Genomic DNA, 9,799 nt, shown 5'->3' on the forward strand with positions numbered 1-9,799 from the left:
GCAACCCTCCGAGGGACCGCTCGGCTTTGGTTTTCTGGACTGAAGCCGAACACGGTGTCCTCTTTTGAGCAACTCGGCAGGCAGTTCGCCACCAACTTTGCTGCCAGCCGGCGCCAGCGACGGACGTCAGACTCCCTCCTCGACATCAAACAGAAAGAGGGGGAGTCCCTCAAGGAATACCTGGACCGCTTCACCGCCGCCACATGGGAGGTCCGCGAGCTAGACCAGTCGATAGCCATGTCGGCTCTGAAGACTGGGGTTTGCTCCTACCGATTCCTCTTCTCCATCGAGAAGAGCTTCCCGGCCGACTTCACCGAAATGTTGGCCCGGGCCCGGAAGTATGCCAAGGCCGAGGAGGCAGTTGCCTCTAGGCGGGGAGCAATCGAGCCCGCCTCTAAGAAGCAGAAGAAGCGCCGCGAGGAGCGCGGCCAACAGAGGAGCCGATCCCCTCGCCATGAGAAGAATCTCCCCAGACTGAGGAGCCCGCCCCGTCAGCAGGGGCGACCTCAGCAGAGGACCCCTCCTCGACCGAGGTCCCCACCACGGCCTCGGACGTACCCGGGAAAGTACGAGAACTATACACCCGTCAACGCCCCCCGGGCCGAGATCCTGATGGAAATTGAGGGTCGGGACTTCTTCCGACCCCTGCCGCCTATGCGAGACACGGAATTTTCCCGTAATCCCAGGAAGTACTGTCGCTTCCACCGAGACCGTGGGCACGACACGGAGGACTGCTTCCAGCTCCGGGACGAGATAGAAGCACTCATCCGTCGAGGAGTACTCAACCGGTTCGTGAGAAACCGGCGCGAGGAAAGGAGGCCGGCGGAGGATGTCGTACCAACCGAAAATCCGGACGACAACAGGCCCATTGCCGGCACCATCAACATGATTGGAAGGGCCTCAGCAGGAGCAGCCGCCCCGGGAGCACCTCCGAAACGCCCACGCACTGATGAAGTCATCTCGTTCTCGGACGAGGACTTAGAAGGGGTCGAGACCCCTCACGATGACGCTGTGGTCATCTCAATGATTGTAAATAAGTTCGATGTAAAGCGTGTCCTAGTTGATAATGGAAGCTCAGCCAACATTTTGTATTATCATGCCTACCAAAAAATGGGGTTGACAGAAGGACATCTCCGGAGGATCAACGCCCCACTGGTCGGGTTCACCGGAGATTCGGTCCCGGTCGAAGGTGAGACCAGCTTCCTTGTCACAGTTGGCCTCGCCCCCCGGGAGAGCACTGTGAGGACGGACTTCCTGGTGGTCCGACTGCCCTCGGTCTACAACGCCATCCTTGGGCGGCCAGGGCTGAATGCCCTTCGAGCCGTAGTTTCGACCCACCATCTGCTCATGCGGTTTCCTACCGGCCAAGGAGTAGGCGAGGTCCGAGGAGACCAGCTGGTCGCCAAGCAATGCTACACGGCGGCCCACGGAGTAAAGCAACCGACCGAGGCGACAATTCAGCCAACGGGCCCTTCATTGCCCATAGAAACCCTCGATGCGAGGGACACCCTCTGGAAGAAGCAAGTAGAGCCCGGTGAGCTTCTTGTTCAAGTTCCACTAAAAGAAAATTTTTCCGAGCTAACCGTGCAGGTCGGCTCCGGCCTCGGCGCCCGCGAGAGGGATCGCCTCGTCAGCTTCCTGCGGGACAATGCTGACGTCTTCGCCTGGTCGCCTGCGAACGTGCCGGAAATTGACCCTGAGCTCATGGTTCACCGACTCCAGGTGAGGCCAACCAGCAGGCCTGTAAAGCAGAAGAAAAGGGGCTCCGCCCCGGAACGGCAACGTGCTGCGGCCGAGGAGGTGGACAAACTCCTCGAAGCCGGCTTCATCCGGGAGGTCTCCTACCCGGACTGGTTCGCCAACGTAGTCCTCGTAAAGAAGGCCAACGGGAAATGGCGTATGTGCGTGGACTACACCGACCTGAACAAGGCCTGCCCGAAAGACAGCTTTCCCCTTCCAAGCATCGACCAGCTCGTCGACTCTACTTCAGGGCACCAACTGCTAACTTTTATGGACGCCTTTTCAGGGTACAATCAAATCCGAATGGCGCCAGAAGACGAGGAGAAGACGGCCTTCATCACCGACAAGGGCACCTACTGCTACAAGGTGATGCCCTTTGGCCTAAAAAATGCTGGGGCCACCTATCAGAGACTGGTCAGCCAAATTTTCAAAGACCAGATCGGCCGAAATATGGAAGTCTACGTGGACGACATGCTGGTGAAAAGCCGAGCGGCAGAACACCACATACCCGATCTCGACGAGACATTCGCCAAGCTCAGAAGATACAAAATGAAGCTCAACCCGGCGAAATGTGCGTTCGGGGTCACCTCGGGCAAGTTCCTGGGTTTCATAGTGACCCAGCGCGGAATTGAAGCCAACCCGGAGAAAATCCGGGCACTGCAAGAGATGTCGCCTCCGAAGACAGTTAAGGAGGTGCAGCGGCTCGCAGGGCGAGTTGCCGCCTTGGGAAGGTTCGTCTCTCGGTCAGCCGAGCGCTGCCTCCCTTTCTTCAAAAGCCTCAAACGGCCGAAAGACTTCCGGTGGTCAGAAGAATGCCAGCGAGCCTTTGAAGATCTCCGGAGCCTTCTGGCCTCTCTCCCGCTGCTCACCAAGCCCCAGAAGGGCGAGGTTCTTTATCTATACCTGGCCGTCTCCCCGGCCGCAGTGAGCTCAGTCCTCGTCCGAGAAGAAGACAAGCTCCAAAAGCCGGTCTATTACACCAGCCGGGTTCTCAGGGATGCTGAGACCCGATATTCTAAACTTGAGAAGACCATCTTCGCTCTCATCATCTCGGCTCGGAGACTCAGGCCTTACTTCCAAGCCCACACAATAGCTATATTGACCGACCAGCCTATGAAGCAAATATTGCAAAGGTCGGATCGTGCGGGGAGGATCGCCAAATGGGCGGTTGAGCTCGGGAAATTTGACCTCGAGTATCGGCCCAGGCCGGCTATCAAGGCCCAAATACTCGCCGACTTCATCGTGGAGTGTACCCTGCCGGACGACCCCGAGTTGCCACCCGTATCCGCGGAGGAAGCCCCGAGGCAACCATGGGTCCTGCACTCGGACGGATCTTCAACCTCGGGGGGTAGTGGAGCCGGACTCATCCTCACCAGTCCAGACGGAGTGGTGGCCGAGCAAGCCTTGCGCCTCAAGTTTCCGGCTTCGAACAACGAGGCCGAGTATGAGGCCCTCATCGCCGGGCTCAAGCTGGCGAAAGAACTGAAAGTGGAAGACCTGACGGCCTTCAGCGACTCCCAGCTGGTAGTGAACCAGATTCAAGGAGACTTTGAAGCTAAAGAGCCATCCATGCAAAAGTATCTCCAAAAGGTGCGGGAACGTACGTCTGCCCTGAATTCTTTCAATATTCAGTACATTCCCAGGGCGGAAAACTTCAGGGCAGACCAGCTGTCCAAATTGGCAACCTCCCGCATGAGCGAGCTTCCCAAGGGAACAACGCTCGAGTATCTTCAGATCCCCAGCACGGAAGAACCCGAGCCCACCATGTGCATCGACTCCGAGCCAAGCTGGATCGATGGGCTCGTCTGCTACCTCCAAGACGGGACCTTACCTCATGACGAGACGGAGGCTCGCCGAATCAAGCGCCAAGCCCCCCGGTATGTCCTGTACAAGAATAGACTTTATCGTCGATCATTCACTTCTCCCCTTCTCAGATGCCTCCGCCCCTCCGAGGCGGACTATGCCCTCCGAGAGGTCCATGAAGGGATCTGCGGAGATCACATGGGGAGTCGGGCACTGGCCCACAAGATCCTGCGGCAAGGATATTACTGGCCCACACTCCAGAAGGATGCGACAGATTTCGTCCGGAAATGCGATCGGTGCCAGCGAAACGCCAATATCCAACGCCGACCTTCGGCCCTGCTGACTTCTATCATCGCCCCCTGGCCATTTGCCCAATGGGGGATCGACATCCTGGGGCCCTTTCCCCAAGCCTCCGGACAAAGGAAGTTCCTGGTCGTCTCCATCGACTACTTCACCAAATGGGTCGAGGCCGAACCCGTCGCCCGGATCACCGAGCAAAAGATGCGGGACTTCGTGTGGAAGTCCATAATCTGCAGATTCGGACTACCCCGTATCCTTATATCTGACAATGGTCGACAATTTGACAATGTTCATTTCAGGAAATTTTGCTCTGAGCTCGGCATTGATCACCGTTTCACCTCGGTCGCTCACCCCCAGACAAACGGGGAAACTGAAGTAACTAATCGCACTATTTTGCAGGGACTTAAGGCTAGGCTTGATCGGTCCAAAGGACAGTGGGTCGAGGACTTGTACAATGTCCTTTGGGCGTACCGGACCACGTTCCGACTGCCCACAGGAGAGACCCCCTTCAACCTAGCATACGGCTCTGAGGCCGTCATCCCGTTGGAGATCGGCCTGCCTTCTCCAAGGGTGGAGCATTATGACCCCGACACCAATTCCTCCCAGCTCAGGAGCAACTTGGACCTCGTCGAAGAGACACGAGAGGTCGCCCGGGTCCGCATGGCAAGATACCAACAGCGAACGGCCCAATACTACAACTCCAGAGTCAAGCCCAAGCTCTTCAAAGTAGGGGACCTCGTCCTCAGGAGAGCCGAGGCTTCTCAACCGACCGAGCAAGGAAAGCTCGCCCCGAATTGGGAAGGGCCGTATCAAATCGCCCGGGTACAACGACCAGGGGCATACAAATTGAAGTCCCTGGAGGGGACTCCGATCCCGCGAAGCTGGAACTCCGAGAATCTACGAATGTACTACCAGTAAAACCCCTAGGGGTTCAAGACAATCAGGACAATGGGCCCAGTTGCTTTTCTGCAAATAATTCTCTTATCTTGACGACTGTAATTCTCTTCTAATGTTGGGCCGTCTGTGATCCTCAGATTCTCCGGCCAAAATCGGGATGCCTCGAGACTCGACCGTAGAGTTCCAAACTCTCTCGACCTCGAGAAGTATCGCAGGACGATGAAACATCGGCTTGACGCAAGGATCCCTCGACTAAGGCCGGGATGCCCCGAGGGTCGACCGTAGAGAACCAGACTCCCTCGACCTCGGGAAGAAGCCGTGAGGGGTGGAAAGGGTGGTTCCACCCGGGGCGCCACAAAGTGGACCCCCGGGAGCGGTCGACGATCCCCGATCCCCGAAGCGGACAATACTTTCCCTCGACTAAGGTCGGGATGCCCCGAGGGTCGACCGTAGAGAACCAGACTCCCTCGACCTCGGAAAGAAGCCGTGAGGGGTGGAAAGGGTGGTTCCACCCGGGGCGCCACAAAGTGGACCCCCGGGAGCGGTCGATGATCCCCGATCCCCGAAGCGGACAATACTTTCCCTCGACTAAGATCGGAATTCCCCGAGGGTCGACCGTAGAGAACCAGACTCCCTCGACCTCGGAAAAAAGCCGTGAGGGGTGGAAAGGGTGGTTCCACCCAGGGCGCCACAAAGTGGACCCCCGGGAGCGGTCGACGATCCCCGATCCCCGAAGCGGACAATACTTTTCCTCGACTAAGGTCGGGATGCCCCGAGGGTCGACCGTAGAGAACCAGACTCCCTCGACCTCGGAAAGAAGCCGTGAGGGGTGGAAAGGGTGGTTCCACCCGGGGCGCCACAAAGTGGACCCCCGAGAGCGGTCGACGATCTCCGATCCCCGAAGCGGACAATACTTTCCCTCGACTAAGGTCGGGATGCCCCGAGGGTCGACCGTAGAGAACCAGACTCCCTCGACCTCGAAAAGAAGCCGTGAGGGGTGGAAAGGGTGGTTCCACCCGGGGCGCCACAAAGTGGACCCCCGGGAGCGGTCGACGATCCCCGATCCCCGAAGCGGACAATACTTTCCCTCGACTAAGGTCGGGATGCCCCGAGGGTCGACCGTAGAGAACCAGACTCCCTCGACCTCGGGAAGAAGCCGTGAGGGGTGGAAAGGGTGGTTCCACCCGGGGCACCACAAAGTGGACCCCCAGGAGCGGTCGACGATCCCCGATCCCCGAAGCGGACAATACTTTCCCTCGACTAAGGTCGGGATGCCCCGAGGGTCGACCGTAAAGAACCAGACTCCCTCGACCTCGGAAAGAAGCCGTGAGGGGTGGAAAGGGTGGTTCCACCCGGGGCGCCACAAAGTGGACCCCCGGGAGCGGTCGACGATCTCCGATCCCCGAAGCGGACAATACTTTCTGAAGCAGAGCTCTGCCATTGAACTAGCGCGCACCCTACTTCGGTAGAGCGCCCACAGGCCCGCCGACCTGACACAAGACTCCTCGACTAAGGTTGAGGCGCCCCGGGGTCCGACCAGAGGGTCTCAAGCTCCCTCGGCCTCGAAAAGAACTGTAGATCGATAAAGCCTCCCCAGATCCTCTCAACTTCGGTGGGTGTCGTCGAGTCCGTGAGAAGCCCGAGCCCCCTTACAAGTCAAAATGACTCCGGAGGACGACGAGGAAGGGAAGCAACCTACCCCGCCATGTGAAACACAACTCCGAAAATGCGAGAGGTACATCCAACTCGATACCCTCTTTGTCAAATTTTATCTACATACCGCTAATCATCTAACGTTGGAGTCCTATCTCGCCCCAAAGTCGGGCTACTCCAATTGGTCGGCTTCAGACCGATCTCCTAACTACATTATGCATGCTCCGTTCGACAAGTCTCCGCTCGTCAAGTCTCAACTTGAACAAAGTCTCCGTAAGTTAGGGCCCAACTCGGCCCCCATACATAGACTCCGATGTCTAGCTGAGAAAGCGGTCCCGGCCGCAAGTGCACCAGCCGAACACAGATACTAAGGCGATCTTCAGAGATTCCAGCCTTACTCACTGAAATCTCGGCAGAGTCCGAGAGCAATAACTATGAAAACCTTCGGCGATAATTCGACTATTAGCCCGCGCTCCCTACAAAGGACCCGGAAGTCAAGTTCGGAAACCCGACTAGACTCCCCCGAATAGCGGCACGAACAGACCTAGCCCGGTCCTACTCGAAGGGCTAAGGCCCGACCTCAATGCCTTGGATTTTTCTAAAGGCCGAACGTGACGACTTTCGCGATTCTAAGATCCGAGTTATAGGACTTAGAAAATTTTCTGGAAACCTAAGCTCGGAGTTCCCTTTGCTCGGAATGACTAAGATCCGAGAAGGCTAAGGTATAACTCAGAAAAAGGGCAACTTCGTTAAGTGGCCCGAGAACTAAAATACAGAGTTAGAGGTCGTCGAGGCGGTTAGCTAAGACTCTAGCCTCATTCACGACAAGAAAGGGAAAGACGAGCACAAAATGACAAAAGTATTTTTTCATTGACAAAGGGCCGGAGGGCCAATTACAAAATTGGAAGTCGGCCATTCAAGAGCCAACCTCGGATACAATGAAAAAGAAAAAATACAAGTCTCAAGCTGCGGGGGCGACATCCGGGGGGTCGTCTGGCACAGTAATGATCTCAGCCGGCACAGGCTCAGGGTCGGGGGCAGGGGCCTCGGGTGCCGCCTCCGGGATGTCGTCCGTCTCGGCCGCCGGTGTCGCCTCCGGGACGTCATCCGTCTCGGCCGCCGTCGTCGAGGGCCCGACGGGGTCTTGTTCGTACAATCCTGCCTCGGACGTCAAAATGGCAGGAAGGTCTTGCATATCGGACCCGTAACCCAAGTCCATCCTCGGACGGACCGTTGAAAGGTCATACTGGGGGCAGTACCGGCGCATCTGCAGCCGGAAGTTCTCGAAGCCCCGGAGGAACCCGTCCACCGTCTCCTCCTCGAGCATGTCGCGGAATTTCTGCGACCCCTTGAAGAGCTCCACGGCGTGAGCAGCCCGCTCAAGTGCCCTCCTCTCTCGGGCCTCAAGCTGCTCAATTCGGAGGCGGGAAACCCCGTCCTCATACTTGAGGCCCGCAACCTCGGATTGGACCTCTCCCAGGCGCGCCTCCGAGGCGCGCAAGGCCGACCTGGTTAGGGCGTGAGCAGCCTTCTCCTCCTTGAGCCCCTCCGCCATAGCGAGGCGCTCGGTCTCGGTGGCCGCCCTCCGAGCCTCGGCCTCGGCCAACGCCGCCTCCAGCTCGGCGATCCTTTTCTTAGCCGGCTCCAACTGCCGGCTGACCCGCCGGGTCTCTTCCTGGCATCCCTGGGCGATGAACACCAGGGTGTCGAGCTCGTGAACATGCTGTAAAGAAAGAGACAAAATGATCATGAGTTAAAAACATACGGATTCACTAACAACTTTAAAGAAATCGAAAAAAGGACTTACCCGGGCGGTGTTGCAGTAAGCACTGTCAACGACCACCTCCAGCGGAATGTTCCGGAACTCGGCCCGGTCCGCTGGAAGCATCGCACGCCGAAGCACGGAGCGTGCGACCTAGGCGTTATGAATGGCCGAGCTCCCCTCGGGAATAGGGGAGTCCGGCTCGACTGACTCCTCCCGGGAAGCTCGGGAAGGGCCCAGCATGCCCGAGCCCGAGGTCCCGGAGCCGCTCGCTTCGGGGCCTCGAGTCGGCTCAGGTCCCGGGCGCTGCTGCCGGATCGTGGACGGCTCCCCCCGCTGGGCAATGGGGGCAGGGCAAGGAGGGGCTGATGGGCCCACGTCGCTGACGACCCGTGCCCGCCTCGGGTCGGCTGTGGAGGCCCCCGCCTCGGGGCCACTCGTCCCGGCCGACGTCGAGGCGCCGTCTGATCTCGCCCTCTTCCGAGGCTGAGGCATAGTCCCGCCGGCCTCGGCCTCTCGCCTCCTCAGGCGGGAAAAAAGCGATGTGTTGCTGGTCGGCATGAAGGGAATGTCTGAACAAAAATTTCACTAAGTGTCAGACCAGTAGCAGTGAAAACAAAGGACAAGGAAAGAAAGTAATATAACTACCCTTACCCTCGGGGCGCGCCGAGCTCAGACCCACGCTCGCCAGGGCGCCCTCCCGCAGGAGCTCGGTCAGGTCGTTGCCCCTCCCGAGGGCTCGCAGAGAGTCTAGGGTCCTTAGCTCTCTCCCCGACGGCTCGGAGAGCCTGTTGAGGGCCTTCAACCGAGGGTGTCCCCACCTCGGGTCGAACCCCCAAGGCGCCTCGGACGCCAAGAAGAAAAACTTCCCCTTCCACTCATGAATCGAGGAAGGGGCGCCTTGGAAGAGTGACATACCGCCCCGAAAGGCAAAGTATAGCCACCCTGCGTCCGCCGGGTTCTTCTTCAACAGAAAACACCGGCGGAAAAGACCCACTGAGATCGGGATCCCGTGCCCGAGGCACAGGGACAAGAACCCGATTATCGTCCTCCACGAGTTCGGAGCCAACTGCGCCGGGACGAGCTGGTACTCGGCCAGCAGGTTGTTCACGAACTCGTGAACGGAAAACCGCAGACCAGCCCAGAGTGTCTCGCGGTAGACCGCGATCCGACCTGGGGGCGGCTGCGTCACCCTGTCCTCCGGCCCTGCAGTTTCAAGGCGAAACCCGGGCCGGAAGAAGAAGCGGGAGCAGATCAACTCCAGCTCCTCCTCTGACAGGCTGGACCCTACCTCCTCCGGACCAAGACCCATTTTACAGGAGCGAAGTGAAATCGAAAACAGAGAATGAAAACTGGGGAAGGAAAAGGAAGGAGAACCCTAGCAGTTGCAGGGTAGGAACCTACTAGACATTGCCGGAAATCGCTCCGGGCACCGACGGCGAGGTTCGGTTGAAGAAGGAAGCAAGGGAGAAAGACAACAAAAATAAGAGGCAGCCAAATAAAACCTTTAGGGCAACCTCAAGGGGTTTATATAGACCCCCTCGGCGGTCCAGATCGGCAGGGTCGGTTTCCATCCCCCGATCGGATTGCGCCACGTGTTGACCTCGGAGACCGAGGCACCGTATTCACTCCGGATCAATAAAT

Source organism: Phoenix dactylifera, chromosome 6 (genome assembly GCF_051530095.1).
Source record: "Phoenix dactylifera cultivar Ajwa chromosome 6, Ajwa_hap1_PhDact_Kaust_v1.1, whole genome shotgun sequence".
Taxonomy (NCBI): Eukaryota; Viridiplantae; Streptophyta; class Magnoliopsida; order Arecales; family Arecaceae; genus Phoenix; species Phoenix dactylifera.